The following is a 14,268-nucleotide window of genomic DNA, read 5'->3' as shown; positions in this document are numbered from 1 at the left end:
CGAGAGTCTACGCTGACGAGCCACATGAAAGGTACGCCGTAGAAGAGCATTTTAGATTAGGCTAACGTTGCATGTTACGTTTGTTTAAGCTAACGTTAGCGAGCTGAATAGCAAACTCGATTGAGGGATAATAATAATTGCAGGGGACAATCATTTCAGAGGAACGTACCTATGTTATGTGCGTTACAGTCGCCATCCTGTGGTGTTCAGAGGATGAAGCTCTCACGGCATTTCGTGTTATAGTCACGAAATATAATCTATTGATTCGACACAGAGCGATTTTGAAAGCAATGTATTTCTACTGGTGGTATGTTTCGTGCCTAAACCAAATGTGACTTGCTCTATCGAAATCAGTCACATTGACCCGAAGACACATTTTCGTTTGTATTACTGGTCTCGGGGAAGCTCGCGAGTGTGTTTGTGTATTTTTGCGTTTGTGTACCGGGGAAACACTCACAAGAAACACCGGCTGTTGTTATGCTTGCTGTGACGTTACATTAGTCCGTTCTCCGCTTGTAATTCTGCCGAAGCTTCAAAGTTGTATTTATCATCTGTCAGGGACCAAGCAGTACGACAACAGGACACAGGAGTGGTTTAAATAAACTAGGGTTTTTATTTACCCAAAAATCCACAAAACATCATAATAGCAAGGCCTATAAAAGAGGTCAACAGAAAATACCTCAAAGAAACATAACAGGTGTTAACTCAACAAACGGACCTCCTACAATGAAAAACCAAGGAACCTATATAGTGGCTTGGCCAAACCAAGTTGAACCCAAGGGATAATTAATAGTCACATCATACACAGGACACTGACAAAACCCAAATCCCCCCTTTGACATGGAAGCAGGTGGTTTGTCCCAATCTGTCCCAATTGGCTCCTTGCAGTATTTATGAGCCCTCAGCGCTCGGCCACGCCCTTTGCTGAACCAGGAAGTAACCTCCCCCAATGGACATGGTAACTCAAGAGACAAAGAAGGTAATTAATACAAACAAATACTTGTGTTTTAGCTGTGCTAAAATGTTTGAAGCAATGTCAGATTACAATCAAATAAAGAGTTTACCATCTAGAGCAAATGTGGTGTTAATTGGCATGTTTTATTGTAGCTGCACTAAAGCAAAACTACTGAAGATGAGGATGCAGTGTAGTTGGTTTACCCTGTGTGGCTGTGGCCATCACACACTCCCCCCCCCTTCAAGACTCTCGCTGAAACAGCGAGAGAGGTAGTCAGCTGTGACATTGTCCTTGCCTGGGATGTGCTGAATGTTAAAGCGGAATGGTTGCAGTGCCAGGTACCACCGGGTAATCCTTCCATTGGTATCCTTCATCCTTCCCATCCACTGAAGCGCTTTATGATCAGTCTCCAGAGTGAACTCTCTACCCAGGAGGTAATACCGGAGAGAGTCGAGGGCCCATTTGATAGCCAGTGCCTCCTTTTCCACGGTTGAATACCTGACCTCCCTGGGGAACAGTTTTCGGCTGATGTAGGCCACTGGATGGCGGTCGTCTGATGACCCCTGGAGAAGCACAGCGCCCAGACCCCTATCAGAAGCATCCGTCTGCAAGATAAAATGTTCATCAAAGTTTGGACTGTAAAGAACAGGTTTCTTACTCAATGATCCCTGGATGTCGTGAAAAGCTGCCATGGACTCCTCTGTCCACTGTATCTGATTTGAAGACCGGGATCCAGTCTGGTCTGTGAGTAGAGCTGCCCTGGCAGAGAATTGTGGTACAAAGCGATGGTAGAAGCCTGCCATGCCCAGAAAAGATCGGAGCTGCTTCCTTGTTTGTGGCACAGGACATGACTCGATGGCCTGAATCTTGCTGACCCGTGGCCGTATCACCCCGTGTCCAATGATGTGGCCCAGGTACTCCGTCTCTGCAGCGGCAAAGACGCACTTCGATGGATTGATAGTCAGCCCCGCAGAGTAGAGGCGATCCAAGACAGTGTGCAGATGTTCCATGTGCTCCTCCCAGGTGGAGCTGTAAATGACAATGTCATCCAGATATGCTGCAGCAAAACCAGATAAATCACAAAGTACCTGATCCATAAGCCTCTGGAAGGTCGCTGGAGCACCATGCAGCCCAAATGGCATGACCGTGAACTGGAAAAGACCCAATGGTGTCCTAAAGGCTGTCAGCTCCCTAGACCGCTCAGTCAGTGGAACCTGCCAGTAACCCTTGGAAAGATCTAATGTGGTTAAGTATTTGGCTTTTCCAAGCCGTTCAAGCAGTTCATCGATTATTGGTGTTGGATAAGAATCAAACAAAGAAATTTAGTTCAGGTACCTAAAATCAATACAAAACCTAAGACTGCCATCCTTCTTTGGCACAAGGACCACTGGGTTGCACCACTCGCTTTTCGAAATCTCAATGATCCCCAGGGACAGCATCAGATCAACCTCCTTTTTCAGTGACGCCAGCAGGCGTTCCGGAATCCTGTAACTCAGCCGTCTCACAGAAGCACCTTCTCTAACCACAATGTCATGCTCAACAATATCTGTTCTCCCAGGATTCTCCTGAAATAATTCTGACCTACAGATTGTTCTCACCTGAAGCTGTTTGTCTTCTGAGAGGTGGCTGAGGTCATGGCTCACCGTAGCCCCCCCTGGAGATAGGTATTGCTCCTCCACTTCCTCTTCCTCTTGCACATCCCTGATGAGCATCACTCTTGCTTCTTGTTCAGGTCGCGGCACCCACTCTTTCAAGAGATTTATATGTAGTACTCTACTGGAGCGTGGCTTCCCAGGGGTCGATACCTCATATGTTGTGGGCCCGAGTTGCTTCTTGATCTCAAATGGTCCCTGCCACTTTGCCAACAGCTTGCTGTTATCACTTGGGAGGAGAACTAGTACCTTTTGTCCTGGGTTGAAGGATCTTTGCCGAGCTGACCGATCATACCAGGACTTCTGCTGTTGCTGGGCCACTGCCATGTGAGATTGGGCAAGCTGACTCATTTTCTCCAATCGATCTCTCATCTGAACAACATAGGATACAATGTTAACAGAACCCTCCCTCGCCTTGTTTCCCTCCCAAATCTCCCTCAACAGTGAGAGAGGTCCTCGTACTTCATGTCCATACAAAAGTTAAAATGGAGAGAAACCAGTGGAGGCTTGGGGTACTTCCCTATAAGCAAAGAGGAGGTATGGCAGCCACTGGTCCCAGTCTGTGCCACTGTTGTTGACAAACTTCCGTAGAATCTGCTTCAGGGTTTGGTTGAAACGCTCCGTCAATCCATCAGTTTGGGGGTGATATGGTGTGGTCCTCAGGCTCCGAATACCCAGCAAGTGATACACCTGTTTCAGCAGAGTGGACATGAAGTTAGTTCCCTGATCAGTTAATATTTCCTGAGGGAAACCTACTCTTGAAAAGAAATGAACCAAACAGAAAGCAACTGATTTTGCTTTTATGGATTTTAATGGAAAAACTTCTGGGTACTTTGTGGCGTAATCTGTTATGACTAGCATGTACCGGTTTCCCCCCTTGCTCCTCTCAACAGGACCAACAATGTCCATCCCAAGGCGCTCAAATGGGGTGCCAATGATGGGTAAAGGTTGGAGGGGAGCTCTGGAGGGGGTTCTAGCAGATGTTATTTGGCACTGAGGACAACTTCTGCAGAATTGAGTGACCTCTCTTCGCAGGCCAGGCCAGTGAAAATAGCGTTGGATGCGAGCTATGGTTTTATGCTTACCCAGGTGGCCAGCCCAGGGGATAGAGTGCCCCAAAGAGAGAATGTTGTCTCTAACTGCTTGGGGAACCACTAGCTGCAACACCGACCACTGCTGACGGTAGAGAATGCCATTTTGCAGAACATACTCGTCTTCGTTGAAGTCCAGCTCAGCCCCTGGCTCTTTTTCCTTCGCCGTCTGAAAAAGAGAAACTAGGGATAGATCAGCTTTCTGCATTTCCATGATATTGGCTGGCATTTGAAACTCTAAGGTTACATCTGGCTCAGTGCTGGATGGTGGGTTCACAACTGTGTGTTGGAACTTTTCCTGCCTCCTCTGTCTGCGAGTTTTCCGAGGTCTCCCAGACAGAGTGAAACAGCACTGGAAGATCTCGCCCCAGCACCGCTGGATAAGGCAAGTTATCAGCAACCCCAATGTTCAAGAGGTAAGTTTGACCCTCTACTTTTATGTACATGTCAGCTGTTGAATAGCTTTTCTCATCTCCATGCACACAACAGATTGGGATTGTGTCTCTTGTGCTAATAATGTTGGGTGGTACAAACTTCCGGTGTACAAGAGTCTGACTACTCCCAGAATCCAGCAAGGCCTTGATAATCTGTCCATTAACTTCTATGAGTGTCATCTTAATAGACTGGTCATCCTTACGCACATGCTCAATATGAGGGCGAGGCACAAAGCACATTTGTGTCATTTTGGCTGCATTTTGGGGGCACATAGGTTTTATATGGCCTTCTATTCCACAGAGATAACAAATTGGCTTTTTACCAAGAGGTTTAAATGGGCTGCTAGCTGACTGCTTTTCCCACATGGGAGGCTTACCCACACCGGAGGGTGCCTCCTGATCGTACTGTCGAGCTGGTTTGTGTCGATCCTTTGAACTCCATGAGTTATAGCTCCATTGCTGTCCTTTATTACGGGCAGCAACAAAGACGTCAGCCAGTCCAGCAGCCTCCATCGCCGATCCTGGGTCACGCTCTCGGATCCAGACTTGAAGCTCAGGGGACAACATTCTCAAATATTGCTCTAGTATGATTATTTCACCAATTTCATGTATGGATTTACCTTTTGGTTGGATCCATTTCCCATAAAGTTCCTTGAGTCTTACATACAACTCCTTGGGGCTCTCGTCAGGGTTAAACTCCAAGGAACGAAATCTTTGCCTGTAGGTCTCAGGGTTGATGTCATACTTAGAAAGAATAGCAGATTTTACTTGGTCATAGTCAAGGGAATCATCAATGTCCATATGCACATAAGCACCTCTAGCTTTGCCAGTAAGCAATGGTAACCAGTGAAAAATCCAATCTGCTTTCTGCCACCGGCATGCTATAGCAATCCGTTCAAATGTAATCAGAAAGTGTTCAATGTCATCATTGTCCGTTAATCTTTCCATTCTGGGCTCATGGTGTGTGCGAGACTGACCTGCAAGGTTTTGATGGGCAGCCATGGTAAAAAACTCCGCTTGCACCTGAGGATGGTTGCTGGTGGATGGTAAGACTTCCACCTCTGATGGATTCTCTGTCCGCAGACCCTGGTCTGCGGACAGAGAATCTGGTACTGGAGATGTTCTGGCCTGAACTTCTAACTGCAAAAGCTGAAACTGCTGTCGCATTGTTTCAAACCGCTGTTCCTGTCTTGTAGTTATCTCGCTCTGCTTTGCCGCTTGAGCCTCCGTCTGCCCCATATGAGCCTGAAGCAGGGCCACCAGGTCCGACATGGATGGCTCCTTACCTTCACCCTCAGTGCTTTCTACCACTCCAGAGGCCCCATTGTCCTCCTCTTCACTACTGGCTTGCTTCTCCTGGACATTTGAAAGGCTTGTCGGTCCTCCCGGTTTCCTTGTAATTCTCCCTCCACGTCCCGGATGCTGCATCTTTTTTTTTGTCTTCAAAAAAGAAAAGGTGGAAAAAAAAACACCCGTGTCCTCCACTGAATGATCCCACCACTGCCACCAATTGTCAGGGACCAAGCAGTACGACAACAGGACACAGGAGTGGTTTAAATAAACTAGGGTTTTTATTTACCCAAAAATCCACAAAACATCATATAATAGCAAGGCCTATAAAAGAGGTCAACAGAAAATACCTCAAAGAAACATAACAGGACCTCCTACAATGAAAAACCAAGGAACCTATATAGTGGCTTGGCCAAACCAAGTTGAACCCAAGGGATAATTAATAGTCACATCATACACAGGACACTGACAAAACCCAAATCCCCCCTTTGACATGGAAACAGGTGGTTTGTCCCAATCTGTCCCAATTGGCTCCTTGCAGTATTTATGAGCCCTCAGCGCTCGGCCAAGCCCTTTGCTGAACCAGGAAGTAACCTCCCCCAATGGACATGGTAACTCAAGAGACAAAGAAGGTAATTAATACAAACAAATACTTGTGTTTTAGCTGTGCTAAAATGTTTGAAGCAATGTCAGATTACAATCAAATAAAGAGTTTACCATCTAGAGCAAATGTGGTGTTAATTGGCATGTTTTATTGTAGCTGCACTAAAGCAAAACTACTGAAGATGAGGATGCAGTGTAGTTGGTTTACCCTGTGTGGCTGTGGCCATCACATCATCTGAATTTGCTGAAACAAGTTTAATATTCTGAAAGCCAATACTTTGTTTATTTGAAAACAGATGAAAACAAACTGTCTTTTATATAAAATTGAAGTATTATACAAGTTAAACTACATTTTGCTTTAATCCCATGTAATTGTAGAATGAACACAGTCTTCCTTTGAAGATGTATAAGTCAGGTGTCTTGAGTAGTCAGCATTACCTACAAATCATTGTACACATTTGTAAATATTATTTTCCACTTGTTACCATTGTGAGGCTATTTTTATGCAGCTCTGCGTGATTTTGTGGCTACAATTCAGGCTAATACGCTACCAGAGGTGGAATAAGTACTCAGATGTTGTACTTGAGTAAAAGTAGAAATACTCAGATATTGTTTGAGTAAAAGTAGAAGTACTCAGGTCTTGTACTTGAGTAAAAGTAGAAGTACTCAGATCTTGTGCTTGTGTAAAAGTAGAAGTAGTCAGATCTTGTACTTGAGTAAAAGTAGAAGTACTCAGATCTTGTACTTGAGTAAAAGTAGAAGTACTCAGATCTTGTGCTTGTGTAAAAGTAGAAGTACTCAGATCTTGTACTTGTGTAAAAGTAGAAGTACTCAGGTATTGTACTTGAGTAAAAGTAGAAGTACTCAGATCTTGTACTTGAGTAAAAGTAGAAGTACTCAGATCTTGTGCTTGTGTAAAAGTAGAAGTACTCAGATATTGTACTTGAGTAAAAGTAGAAGTACTCAGATATTGTACTTGAGTAAAAGTAGAAGTACTCAGATCTTGTACTTGAGTAAAAGTAGAAGTACTCAGATCTTGTACTTGAGTAAAAGTAGAATTACTCAGATCTTGTACTTAGTAAAAGTAGAAGTACCAGAGTGTAGGAATACTCTGTTACAGTAAAAGTCCTGCATTCAAAATGTTCCTCAAGTGAAAATAGAAAAGTATTCTCATCTAAATATAGTGAAAGTACCGACAGTAAAAGTAGTCATTGTGCAGATTGGTCCATTTCAGAATAATATATATATATTTTATAATGATTGATCATGAAAGTGTTCTCAAAGCTGGTGAAGGTGCAGCTAGTTTGAATGACTTTGTATACTGCAGGGTAGCTGGTGGATTTACTCCAGGTGGAACTAAAGTCTGATTCAACACTTGATTAGATTTCACATCATTCATCCACATCTGTGAAGTAACTAAAGGTGTTAAATACATGTAGTGCAGTAGAAGTACACCATGTACCTCTGAACTGTAGTGGAGTAGAAGTACACCATGTACCTCTGAACTGTAGAGGAGTAGAAGTACACCATGTACCTCTGAACTGTAGAGAAGTAGAAGTACACCATGTACCTCTGACTTATGTTCACTGCCAACCTAAAAGTACCTCAACAATTAATCAATAATGTATTGAAAAGTTATTTGGCTGATTGTTGTATATTGGCTCAGCCAGGTTATATGGGAGGCCCAGTCTACGTACAGATCACTAATTTTGAAATATTAAACTTAGTTTTCTTTTCTTTAATTTGTCATCCTCGTGTAGAATGCTATCACGAAACACACATGTGGTTGTTTATAGCATAAAGAACATCTGATTTAATGTGAGGTAGGGAAATAATCATTTGAGTGTGTGTATATAAATATGTAATTTACAACAGCTGTAAGATGCTTGAAAAGCTGGAAAATGCACCTTGAAAATGCTTGAAAAGTGCTTGAATTTGACTTTGGAAAAGGTGTAAGAACCCTGATAACACAAGACAAATTGAGAGCATCATTGCGAAAGGGAATGAAGCAAAATAATCGTTTTGTTTCAATGATACTGTTTTCGTAATCGTTGCAAGCCAAAATCGTAATCGAAATTAAAACACGATTAATTGCACAGCCCTAATTTTAGATGCAAAAGAGGAGATTTTTGTAGCACAGACAGAGCAAAACATGTTAGTATGTCAGAATGAAATTACAGAGCCAACCTTAAAGATCTCATTGTAAAAAGTGAGATTTTCATGTATTCTTTTGTATAAACCAGGTCTATTTTCTATACAGACAGATTGAATTAATTAAATTACCCACAAATTGTAATAAATCGATCTTGTTGGAGTGAGCCCCAGTTAACATATTTAATGTGGTTGGATTGTACACATCTGGAAGTTAATATTGGTTGTGTTTTCAGCAAAAGCTCCAAGACGGAATAGGAGCATATTTATATTAGCAACAGAGTGATTGAATTACATTATATCATGATCATAAATTGTGGTTATTTTCTACCTAAAAATACACAAATAAAAAAACATCGATACTGCAAAGGGCTTTGTGATAATCCTTACCGACAGCAGCAGCTGCTTTGAAACATGAGTTGTCATTAGAAGACAGTCTGTTCTTTTATCTCTTCCTTGTTTTGCTTTCGACAGCACCATCCTTGATCTTGAGGTATTGTTAGTGTTTCATTAAACCGGCTGAAGGAGAGAAACTTGGAGAAAGAGGGAAAGAGAATGATCAGCTGATTATTTCAACTTTGTTAGCGTGTCGTTTTTACTAGACCTGGTGCTTGAACCAACCTGAATGCGTTCAGGGTGGTCCATTGGTTGAACAGTTATGTTTTTTCTGGTCAGGGATTTATGTTTCCCAATGAATCAATTCATTGGATACCGAATTAATATAACCTCAAGTTTCATTAATGATTATATATGAGGCTAGTTTTACAATGAAATTGCTTCTCTGTTATTGTATTAACTTGGATTTAAGGGGACCTATCATGCAAAATGCACTTTTGTAAGTCTTTTATACATGAATATGTGTCCCCGGTGTGTCAGGGAACTCACCAAGTGTCAGAAAACACAACCCTCTCTCTTTTCCTCCATACCCAAATCTCTAAAAACGGGGCTGCAACGGAGCTGATACAGACGTTAATTTTTATGACGTCAGAAAAGGGGTGCTCCGCATATATGGGCAACTCTCCACCTATCAGGGGAATGGGGGGTTGGGCCACGGCCATTATCGCTCGAAAGCGCTGGAGACGCTGTAGTACATATGCCAGGCCTGTAAGTGGCACTGTAGTCTGCCACAAAAGCAGCAAAGAAGAATTCCCATGCATGGTTGCCCTTCTGTTTATTCTCCGCTGTGGATGCTCTGGCTCTTTTTCTCCTCCCCGAGGCAAGCGTTTGCTCCTGCTGCTGTAATTCAATGCAAATCCCTCCCCGAGGCAAGCGCTGTAATTCTCTCCGGTTTTCCACCAGCATATGACAAACACCCACCTCTCCGCCTCTTCCAAGGGACGAGGGGACCATGCGGCAGAGTTTCAGTTAGATTTTTTTCCGCCGGTCAACATGTCCGTTATAGTTTAAATCTTCCGGACAAAATTTGAAAAGTGCTGGTCAAAGGCCTTCTTTGTTTTTTATTGAGCTTTAAAACAAATGAATAACGACTCGATATAATAATATAAGAATAATACACGGAGGACTGAGCCTCTCTTTTCCTCCCCCTCTTTTGAGAGCCCAGCAGCTGATCAGAGCACTCCCCTCTCCTGCAAGGGGGAAGTGGTCAGCTGCAGCTCATTTGCATTAAAGCTACGTCACAGAATGCAAAAACAGGGCTGGAAAAGAGTGAAATGAGGCATGGCTAAAATGCATGATCTGTTTGGTATTTTGAAAAAAAAACTTCACAGACATGTTTTATATAGGCATTATATAGGTATGCTACAATATATTATTCAAATGTATACTGTACTTAGGGTGCTCTTTTAGCTTCTGCTTATGCTGGTTGCCAAGACTGTGATCTGTGCAGCAATTGGATTATATTTTAGAAAGATAATTTAGATAATTTATCTATTTATCTTCTCTATAATAGCATCGTACTCTACTACAAAGTTCCTTGCTTAGAACTGGGTATGCAGTAACAAATCCTAAATAGAAGTCAGACGGTGCAATAAATAATCAGACTGGAGATGCAGTGTGCTCTCTGTCTATTACTGGCAGGTCAGACTTGTAACATGTTTCTAGATCTCAGTCATCAGTTTGACAGTACAATGTGAGCCTAATCAGTAGCTTTGACAGCAGAAGCATCAAAATAAACCCAAGATGTCATAAACGAAAATGATTCTTAGTTAAATGAAGTTCACCCTGCTTTCTCCATCATTACTCTGATCATGTTCTGAAGCCATCGCTTGTTTCATTGGTTAGGCACAGTTATCAGACAGCAGTGATATCTACCATTTGCCACTTTTTACCACTCTATCTTAATTGAACAGACACAGTATCAACATCATTCTAACAGCACAAAGGTAAAGTCGGCATGTTGGGACACAATGCGTTTTTTTTGGCCATGTTGCTTTTGTTTGCACCTCCAAGAGATGCCCCTTGTCTCAATTATATTTGTTAAATATGGTGAAGAAGGAGCCATTTGTAAAGCAGTGTGTCCGATTGGAAGCTATAGGTAGCTAGTCAAAGCATTAACTTGTTTGTAAATTATGCAGAATCGCTCATCTCTAATGTACAGGTAAAGCAGCCACTTGATTAACAATCTCACTCCATTATTGACTTTTTATAGCTCTGCTCCCATGACACAACATGAGTAATGATGTGAGTGCCATTTATAAATTGAGTTATTTTCTTATGAATTGAACATATCAAGTTAGCATATATAATAACTGCTAGAATCCAGCGAGCATTCAATGTCACAGATGATCGTCTTTTGTAAAACATTAACATTATTTTTAAACAGTTGGTGCCAATATCCCCTTGTGAAATGGCCCACTTTACTGGAGGCATGGTTGATGCTTTGGAGTTAGACAATAGTCTTTTGACAGAAGCATGCTGTCAGCTTTTACTGATGTTTTTCATTATTTTAATATACAGAAAGATTGTTAAACCTTGATTGGCCTTTCCCCTTAAAGTTGACTAATTTACTCGGCTATAGACAGCCTAAAATGGCAAATGTATTTAAAGACAGCAAGCTAGTATTATTGCTGATGATGACAGGTTGCACGGTAAAGTCAGTTTATCAGCTAATCTGCCAGTTAGATAATTATGCTTTTTGTTGATATTTGGTTTACCACTGAATACTTTTCTATTTTCTCATACTATTATTAAAGAATATTCTACAGCCTGCCAGTTAGGGCCCATAGCACTAGAGTCCCATATAAACCTGCTATAAAAGCACAATTCTGCTGTCTGTGTCTATCTGCAGAGAGGTGAGTAGAGACAAAAGAAGTATATACACACACACACACACACACACACACACACACACACACACACACACAGGTTTCTCTTGTTTTGTCCTCTTTATAGTATCTGCAAACAGTGCTTTGATTGTGATATTGTGGTTTCACAGGTTTGTGTGCAGAAGCAGAAGCGTAAATGCATGATGTAACATTTCTGCAGTAGCTAACACTGTATGCTTAGACAGACACTTCTCTACTGCAGCTGAATACCCAGTACAATTCACACCCCTATATTCTATTCTAAGACATTTGTTTGTGATACGGGTAATTTTAATTCCACATGGTTTGGGAATTTTGAATCACAAGTAACTTACCGGTATATATGAAAGTAATGACTGTTAACTCATTAAGAGCTATAACTTTGATATGTTTTGATTCATTGGCTAATCTCCCTCATGGTCTTAACTCCAACATTAGGCAGGTTTTTTCAAGTTCATTGATTGGTTTGCAAGCCCAAGGATACACAGCACTACTGCCATACTGACACACTAAAGGAAAAAAGGGAGCTAGAGCATACAGTACAAGGACTGTGCCTGCGACTCAAGGAGCAAAAGAGATTGTGGATTTATGAGGAGAATATGAACAGCTGGCAGACACTGATAAAATGACCATCACTTCAGAGGCAGTGAGTCAATTTTATGACACAATAACTTAAAGATGAATTGCAAATTGAGGTTACAGGTTACAAAAAGCACATTGTTTTCAGCAAATTGATGGAGGGTTTCTGAGAACACTTATGTCCTCCCTTAAGAGTCATTTTGGAAGGAATATGGGTGAGTTTTTTGACTTAATGTTTAGAAAATTATCTTCTCAACTGCTTTAAGACTTAATGGCCATATAGTATGAGGAAATGGTCTGAATGCACCAGACAAATAGTGTTTTCCTAACAATTCACAAGGTTCCAGGCTTCAAAATGTTGTGTTATTGTCATAATAAAGCAAATATTTGGGAATATTTTCTTTTGAGTACAGATATTGCAAAAATACGCAAATTGGTGCTAAACGTGGCTTGTATGGCTTCATTATATTGTAGATGAATTTAAATACAAAAACCTTTCTTGAAAAAGGTGCTTTCTATTCACAACATAGAATGCTGATCACCCTTTGAAATGAACCCACCTTAGACATTATCTGACATCCATGGAGTCCTTGGCCATGTATATATGATGCTTCCAGTCACTTCATTGTACTCATAGTCAAGTGCATGGGCAAATACACATACATATGCTACATGCCACATACTTGCTGTACTGTATATCTAAAAGTAATTTTTCTTGGTTATTGCTTGTTTTATAATCCTTTATTACTTGGGCATACACTTTTTTTCCTATCAAATCTTGGAGCTGTTCAATATTGTTACATCATTACCTTGCATTGCTCTTCTTGCTATGCCTGTGTAATTATTGCTGAACCTGTGGGGATGTGTTGGTCATCTTGGGCTCTATTTTCCTATAATTACTAATAAAAACTGAGCTGTGTGCATGACAATGAGCATTGAAACATGATACTGTATCCTGTCACGGTGGGCTCTGGAGTCCAAAATATAAATTAATGTATTGGTTTTGGCAACTTTTGTTTCACCTTAGTCGACTGAAACCTCTGTTTTTTAAAGTCATATACTGTATATGGAAGAGGAATTCAGATGTTGAGGCTGGGAATTTCCCTGACCTTGAATGTTCCAGCTTTAAGCAAAATGCCGAGCTGCAGGATGAATAAAAAAAATGTTTTATTATGATCCTTGTTTAAAACTAATTTTACTTCAAATTCTTAGGCGCAGTTAAGCTTTGCAACAGTAGAGAAAATGCTCTTTCAGTTTCCTTTCAGGCATGAATGAAATTACTATAAATAAGGGGGGACTTTTTTGATTAAAACACCTATTGACATTTTTATAAACTTATATTTCACAGCCCATCCAAGCCAATTTGGGGAAACGATGTAAGGCTTTGTTGCTACATTGGATACTTTGTATGTATACCCAGACAGACACCATAATTCTCCCCCAGTAGCGTGTAGCCTTGAGCACAGACAAATTAACTGGAACCGGAAAGAAAAATCCAGAATGTAACATTTCAAGCCTTATATTAAAGCCTACAGAAACAACAAATATAATATAGGCCCCTTGTGTTTTGTAATCACATTACAAAGGGTTATGGACATTGCAGGTATTATTTTCATTTTCAGACTTGCTGAGAGTGATTGAAAGGGAAAAAAGTATAAGCAGGCCTTTTTATTTCCTTACTAACCGACCCAATCAGCCTATAACAACTTTTTCTAATAAAAACATACCTGTTTAGGACTCTTACAGAATCCGTTTTTTAAACCCTTTACACTGAAAAAAAGTAGCACAATGGAGAACCTTAAAGAGCCTGTGACACGAGTTTCCCCCATCATCCAAACCCATCAATTTGAGTAAATATTGTCCCCTTGAAAACCGTTACTGAACTGATTTTGGATATTTGTACTTTGATAACCATTAATCTGCCCTTCAATGTTGACAATTTTCTGGATCTTCTCGGGGATTCTTCAAGTCCCGCCAAATGATGTGTGACGTCATTGCGGGCACAGCGCTCCAGCTGCACCGTTCAGGATCCCAGCTTCTGCATGTAAACGCACGATGGCGCACACAGCAGCAAGCTCAGACAGCGATGACAGTTTACTTTTGAACGTATCTGAGAGCTCATATGAGGCTGAAGGATCGGTTTATGTTGTATCTGTTAGAAGTTTAGGAATGAGGTGCGTCAATATGGGCGATCATATGGTCATGTAGCCAGTGGTGGAATGGGACTAAAAATCATCCCGGGACTCTCGA

At 41.3% G+C, this 14,268-nt stretch overlaps 1 protein-coding gene across 4 annotated transcripts in view; it reads left to right on the top strand.

Annotated features, from left to right (window-relative positions):
- The window catches only part of dpp6a (dipeptidyl-peptidase 6a), a 488,251-nt gene that overhangs the window by 394,812 nt on the left and 79,171 nt on the right, over window positions 1-14,268 (top strand). The window contains exon 1 of one of the 4 annotated variants that reach the window (XM_071206895.1): window positions 6,012-6,054. The exons of the other annotated variants lie outside the window; for them this stretch is intronic. The gene's annotated coding sequence lies outside the window, so the exon portion shown is untranslated. Of the gene's footprint in view, window positions 1-6,011; window positions 6,055-14,268 lie in introns of those variants that run through there. 4 annotated transcript variants of the gene reach the window in all.

Source organism: Pseudochaenichthys georgianus, chromosome 20, assembly GCF_902827115.2.
Source record: "Pseudochaenichthys georgianus chromosome 20, fPseGeo1.2, whole genome shotgun sequence".
Classification (NCBI taxonomy): domain Eukaryota; kingdom Metazoa; phylum Chordata; class Actinopteri; order Perciformes; family Channichthyidae; genus Pseudochaenichthys; species Pseudochaenichthys georgianus.
Note: the sequence above shows the minus strand (reverse complement) of the source record. Positions and strands in the feature narration are given on the sequence as shown.